This window comes from Bos taurus, chromosome 16, assembly GCF_002263795.3.
Source record: "Bos taurus isolate L1 Dominette 01449 registration number 42190680 breed Hereford chromosome 16, ARS-UCD2.0, whole genome shotgun sequence".
NCBI classification, from domain to species: Eukaryota; Metazoa; Chordata; class Mammalia; order Artiodactyla; family Bovidae; genus Bos; species Bos taurus.
Window position 1 is genome coordinate 42,684,233 of NC_037343.1, and position 7,673 is coordinate 42,691,905.

A 7,673-nucleotide genomic window follows, 5' to 3' on the forward strand; every position below is an offset into this window, starting at 1 on the left:
AAATTGATAGCTACAGATTGGGATTTGACTTACTGTTTTGTTGATTGTCTAGACATAAGAAAATGATGGAGAAAATATAAATAATGCAGATTAAACTTAAAAGTGTGCTTGTCTGTAACCATTACCTTGCAAATGGCACAAAAAATTAAGGAAATATTCTTCTGTTATTTAAGCACAGACTTCCCTAGTAATTCAGATGGTAAACCATCTGTCTGCAATGCAGGAGACCCAGGTTTGATCCCTGGTTGGGAAAAATCCCCCGGAGAAGGAAATGGCAACCTACTGCAGTATCCCTGCCTGGAAAATTCCATGGACAGAGGAGCCTGGCGGGCTATAGTCCATGGAGTTGCAAAGAGTCAGACACGACTGAATGATTAACACACATTTAAGCACTATTATCTGATTCAGCAAAGAAGTCATTCACGTCATTGGTGAGTGAAGGAAGTTCTTATTTTTCAAAATTCAATTAACTTTTAAATTATATTTTTAAAGTGAAGCTGATGTACAGTGTTTCAGGTATATACAGCAAAGTGACTCAGTTTTACATATGCATGTACTCTTTTTCAGGTTCTTTTCCATTATAGGTTATTATTAGATATTGTATACTGTTCCCTGTGCTATATATTGTAGATTGTTACTGTTTACCTAGCTTTATATATTAGTTTTTATCTGTTAATCCCCAATTACCAATTTATCCTTCCTCTTTTTTCCCCTTTGGTGACCATAAATTTGTTTGCTATGTCTGTGAGTCAATTTCTGTTCTGTGTATAAGTTCATTTATATATTTTTTTTAAGTTTCCACATATAAGTGATGTCACATGCTATTTGTCTTTCTTGAAGGAAGTTTTGACATATATATTCATTGTTTTCTTCTTGTCTTACTCCCCGAATATCACCCCCAATACCCCATTGATAAGACAAAGCTGAATTTATTTCTCACCATGGTAAAAAAGACCCAATGCACTGACAGATTTTACTGTGTGTCAAGGTGGGGAGGCAAAGTCAGAATTCATTAAGAATTAGAAGTTTGTTTTATGGAGGATCTTTCAGTGCAGGGCCTGGCGTATCGAGGAGTCTTGTTACTGTAGACTGGGTTGGGGGGAGTGGAGAGGGTTTGAGTCTTCAGTTTCCAAGCTGTGTGAGCGTAGGTGGTTTCAACCTCACTCTTTAATGTGAGGGAAAATATCAACCGACATTCAAGTTGGAGCAACACATGTTTGTCAGTTGCAACCACAGGTTGGCTACAGATTCATGAGTTTGGTGAAATTAACTACAACATTCTGTGAGAATCCACTGGTTGTATGAAATTTACTATTTTATTATATGTAAATTGTATGCTATAAATTCAGCAAAATTACAGGGTATAGGATCAACATACAAAAATCAGTTGTGTTTCTATAAAAGCAATAAACTATTGCAAAGGAAATAAATAAAACAATTCCATTTCCAATAGCATCCAAAGATGAAAATACCTAGAGGGAAAAACTCAAGGAGGTGAAAGACTCATACACTGAAAACTACAAAACTTATCTGAGAGAAATCAAAGACTTATTTAAATAGAAAGATATCCCGTGTTCATAGATTGAGAGACTTAGTATGTTTAAGCTGGCAATTTTCCCCAAAGAGATGCACAAATTTAGTGTGATCTTATCAAAACTCCAAAGTCCTCTTTTTTGGGTAAAATTGAAAAGCTGACCTTTAAATTCATACAGAATTGCATGGGTCCCCAAATAGCCGAAACAATATTGAAAAAGAAAAATGAAATTGGAGGAGTGTAATAGTTTGCTAGGGTTGCCATAACAGAGTGCCACGGAATGGATGGGTTAGACAATGGAAATGTAGTTTCTCACAATTTTGGAGGCTAGAAGTGAGGAAGGTGTCAGGCAGGTTTGGTTTCTCCTGAGGTCTCTCTCATTGGCCTGTATGTGGCCTTCTCCTTTGTCTTCACATGGTCTTCCCTCTGTGCATGGTTGGTGTTGTTCAGTTGCTTAGTCATGTCTGACTCTTTGTGACCCCATGGACTGCAGCACACCAGGCTTCCCTGTCCTTCACTATCTCCTGGAGTTTGCTCAAACTCATGTCCATTGAGTCGGCGATGCCATCCAACCAGCTCATCCTCTGCTGCCCTCTTCTCCTTTGCCTTCAATCTTTCCCAGCATCAGGGTCTTTTCCAATGAGTTGGCTCTTTGCATCAGGTAGCCAAAGTATTGGAACTTCAGCTTCAGCATCAGTCTTTCCAGTGAATATTCAGGGTTGATTTCCTTTAGGATTGACTGGTTTGATCTCCTTGCTGTCCTGGGGACTCTGAAGAGTCTCCTCTGGCACCACAATTTGAAAGCATCAGTTCTTCAGCGTTCAGCCTTCTTTATGGTCCAACTCTCACATCCATACATGACTACAGGAAAAACCATAGCTTTGACTAGATGGACCTTTGTCGGCAAGGTGATGTCTCTGCTTTTTAATACACTGTCTAGGTTTGTCATAGTTTTCCGTCCAAGACGCAAGTGTCTTTTAATTTCATGGCTGCAGTCCCCATCTGCAGTGATTTTGAAGCCCAAGAAAATAAAATCTGTCATTGTTTCCACTTTTTTCCCTTCTATTTGCCATACAGCGATGGGACCAGATGCCATAATCTTAGTTTTTTGAATGTTGAGTTTTAAGCCAGCTTTTTCACTGTTTTCTTTCACCTTTATCAAGAGGTTCTTCAGTTCCTCTTTGCTTTCTGCCATTTGAGTGATATCATCTGTATATCTGAGGTTGTTGGTATTTCTCCCAGCAATCTTGATTCCAGCTTGTGCTTCATCCAACCTGACATTTTGCATGATGTGCTCTGCATATAAGTTAAATAAATAGGGTGACAATATGTAACCTTGTCATACTCCTTTCCCAATTTTGAACCAGTCAGTTCTTTCATATAAGCAATATAACTGCTGCTTCTTAACCCACCTACAGGTTTCTCAGGATACAGGTAAGCCTGGTATTCCCATCTCTTTAAGAATTTTCCACAGTTTGTTGTGATCTGCACCGTCAAAGGCTTTAGCATAGTCAGTGAAGCAGAAGTAAATGTTTTTCTGAAATTCCCTTGCTTTCTCTGTGATACGATGAGTGTTGGCAATTTAATCTCTTGTTCCTCTGCCTTTTCTAAACCCACCTTGTACATGTAGAAGTTCTCGGTTCACATACTGCTTCAGCCTGTCTTGAAGGATTTTGAGCATAACCTTGCTAGCCTGGGAAATGAGTGCAATTGTAGGATAGTTTGAGTTGGAATTGAATTGAATTGGAATGAAAACTGACCTTTTCCAGTTCTGTGGCCACTGCTGAGTTTTCCAAATTTGCTAACACTGACTGTGGCATTTTCACAGCATCATCTTTAAGGATTTTAAATAGCTCACTTGGAATTCCATCACCTCCACTAGCTTTGTTTGTAGCAATGCTTCCTAAGGTCCACTTGACTTCACATTCAAGGACGTCTGACTCTAAGTGAGTGAACATATCATTATGGTTATCCTAGTCATTAATACCGTTTTTGGTATAGTTCTCCTGTGTATCCTTGCCACCTCTTCTTAATCTCTTCTATTTCTGTCAGGTCCATACCAATTCTGTACTTTATCCTGCCCATCCTTGCATGACATATTCCCTTGAAATCTCTAATTTTCTAGAAGAGATCTCTAGTCCTCCCCATTCTATTGTTTTCCTCTGCTTTTTTAAGAAGGCCTTCTTATCTCTTCTTGCTAGTCTCTGGAACTCTGCATTCAGTTGGATATATCTTTCCCTTTCTCCCTTGCTTTTTGCTTCTCTTCTTTCCTCAGCTATTTGTAAAGCCTCCTTAGACAACTGCTTTGCCTTCTTGCATTTCTTTCTGCTTTCTTGCAGTGGTGGTTTTGGTCACTGCCTCCTGTACAATGTTACGAACCTCTGCCCATAGCTCTTCAGGCACTCTGTCTACCAGATCTAGTCCTTTGAATCTATTCATCTCCTCTACTCTGTAATCATAAGAGATTTGATTTAGGTCATACTAAATGGCCTAGTGGTTTTCCCTACTTTCTTTCATTTAAGCCTGAATTTTGCACCAAGTGGCTCACGAGCTGAGCCACAGTCAGCTCCAGGTCTTGTTTTGCTGAATGTATGGAGCTTCTCCATCTTCGGCTCCTAAGAATGCAATTAATCTGATGTCATTATTGATTATTTGGTGATACCCATGTGTAGAGTTTTCTCCTGTGTTGTTGGAAAAGGTTTTTGCTGTGACCAGTGTATTCTCTTGACAAAACTCTATTAACGTTTGCCCTGCTTCATTTTGTACTCCAAGGCCAAACTTGCCTGTTACTCCAGGTATCTCTTGACTTCCAACTTTTGCATTCCAGTCCCTTATGATGAAAAGGAAATCTTTTCTTGGTGTTAGTTTTAGAAGGTCTTGTAGGTCTTCATGGAACCATTCAACTTCAGCCTCTTCAGCACCAGTGATTGTGGCATACTGTGGCATACACAGGAATACTGTGATGTTGAATGGTTTGTCTTGGAAACGACCAAGGTCGTTCTTTCATTTTTGAGATTGCATGCAAGTACTATATTTCAGACTCTTTTGTTGGCTATGAGGGCTTCTGCATTTCTTCTAAGAGATTCTTGCCCACAGCAGTAGATATAAGGGTCATCTGAATTAAATTCACCCATTCCCATCCACTTTAGTTCACTGCTTCCTAAGATATCAATGTTCACTCTTGCCATCTCTTGCTTGGCAATTTATCTTGATTCATGAACCTAACATTCCAAGTTCTTATGCAATATTTTTCTTTATAGCATCGGACTTTATTTTCACCACCAGATACATCCACAACTGAGCATCATTTTCTCTTTGGCCCAGCTGCTTCTTTCTTTCTGGAGCTGTTAGTAATTGTCCTCCAATTTTTTCCAGTAGCATATTGGACACCTTCCAACCTGGGGGGACTCATCTTCCGGTGTCATATCTTTTTGCCTTTTCATGCTATTCATGGGTTTCTCGCACCAAGAATACTGGAGTGGTTTGTCATTCCCTCCTCCAGTGGACCATATTTTGTCAGAACTCTCCACTATGACCCATCTGTCTTGGGTGGCCCTGCACGGCATGGCTCAGAGCTTCACTGAGTTACACAAGCCCCTTCACAAGGCTGTGATCCTTGAAGGGGCCCTTTGTGCATGTCCATGTCCAAATTTCCTTTTTGTGTAGAGACACCAACTATATTAGATTAGGGTCTGCCTGGCTTCCCTGTGGTTCAGATGGGAAAGTATCCGACTGCAGTGTGGAAGACCTGGGTTTGATCCCTGGGTTGGGAAGATACCCTGGAGAAGGGAATGGCAACTCATTCCAGTATTCTTGCCTAGAGAACTCCACGGAGAGGAGCCTGGCAGGCTACTGTCCATGGGATCACAAAGAGTAAGACACAACTGAGCATCTAACATTAATGACCTCATATCAGTTTGATTACCTCTCTAGTAACTATTCCAAATACAGCTGCATCCTGAGGTACTAGAGCTTAGGACTTCAACATGTGAATGGGGGGGGGGTACAATTCAGACCATATGAAGGGATCATGCTTCTCAATTTTAAAAGTTACTACAAGTGAAAGTAATAAAAACAGTGACATAAGGATACATATATAAACAAATGGGATAGAATTGACAGTTCAGAAATAAACTGGACATCTATGAGCAATTGATTTTCTGCTAGGGTGCCCAGACCATTTAACTGGAGAAAGACCAGTCTCTTCAACAAGTAGTTCCAGGTCTGGGACTTGATTGGTTTTCCAGCAGTTGAGACTCTGCAGGTCCACTGCAGGGAGAGTGAGTGCCAGTCCTGGTCCAGGAACTACGATCCTGCATGCCGCCCCATGAAGTGCTACCGCACCTCCACCTTCCCCCACCTCCTCGCCAGAAAAAAACCAAAACCAAGTAGTTCTGGGACAACTGGATAACCACATGTAAAATAATGAATTTGGACACTTACCTCTCTCCTTGTACGAAAATTAACTCAAAATGGATCAGTGACCTAAATCAGTTACCTAAATAGGTAACACTATTATAAGAAACACAGGAGTACTTCTTCATGATTTCAGATTTGGCAACAGAATCTTTGATTTGATACTGAAAATGCAAGCAGTAAATAAAAAAAATAGATGTGTTGGATTCCACCAAATTAAAAACTTTGGTACATTAAAGGGAATTATCAAGAATATGAAAAGACAACCTATGGAATGGGAGAAAATATTTGCAAAGCATGTATCTGATAAGGGTGTAATATCCAGACTATCTAAAGAATTCTTACAACTCCACAACAAAAAGACATACAATCCAATTTAAAATGGGTAAAGAATTGAGTAGATGTTTCTTCAAAGAAGATATACAAATGGCCAATGAGCATATGAAAAGATATTCAATACCATTTGTCACTGCTGCTGCTAAATCGTTTCTGTCGTGTCTGACTCTGTGCGACCCCAGAGACGGCAGCCTACCAGGCTCCCCCATCCCTGGGATTCTCCAGGCAAGAACGCTGAAGTGGGTTGCCATTTCCTTCTCCAATGCATGAAAGTGAAAAGTGAAAAGGAAGTTGTGAAAAGTGAAAAGGAAGTTGCTCAGTCGTGTCCGACCCTTAGTGAACCCATGGACTGCAGCCCACCAGGCTCCTCCGTCCATGGGATTTTCCAGGCAAGAGTACTGGAGTGGGTTGCCATTGCCTTTTCCGCCATTTGTCACTAAGAAAATGCAAATTAAATCCCAGTGAAATACCACTTCATACTCATTAAAATGGTTATAGTAAAAAATGGGGGGGAGGCAAAATAATACATATTGATGAGGATATGGAGAAATAGGAATCTGTACATTGCGGGTGGGAATATAAAGTGGTACAACCACTGTGGAAAACAATTTGGTGGTCCCTCAAAAAGTTAAACATAGAATTACCATATGACCCAGCAATTCCATGCCTAGGTATATGCATGTGTGCTAAGTCGCCTCAGTCATGTCCGACTCTTTGCGATCCTATGAAATGTAGCCAGCCAGGCTTCTCTGTCCATGGAGATTCTCCAGGCAAGAACACTGGAGTGGGTTGCCGTGCCTTCGGCCACCTAGGTATATACCAAAGAGAGATGTATATATCTGAAAAAACCATAGCTTTGACTAGATGGACCTTTGTCAGCAAAGTAATGTCTCTGCTTTTTAATATGCTGTCTATGTTTGTCATAGTTTTTCTTCCAAGGAGCAAGCATTTTTTAATTTCATGGCTGCAGTCACCATCTGCAGTGATTTTGGAGCCCAAGAAAATAAAATCTGTTACTGTTTCGATTGTTTCCCCAATCTTTTTGCCATTAAGTGATGGGACTGGATGCCATGATCTTAGTTTTTTGAATGTTGAGTTTTAAGTCAGTTTTTTCACTTTCCTCTTTCACTTTCGTCAAGAGGCTGTTTTAGTTCCTCTTTGCTTTCTGTTGCTATAGTTTTGCCTTTTCTAGAATGTCATATAAATTGAATTATACAATATGTAGCCTGTTGAGTCTGGCTTCCTTAACTTAGCATATGGCTTTTGAGAGTCTCCAGGTCATTGCATATGTCAGTAACTTGTTCCCTTTTATTGTTGCATAGTAACAATATTGTAACAACTATGTTGTTACTATGTAACAATTATGTTACAAATTTTATTGTTGCAT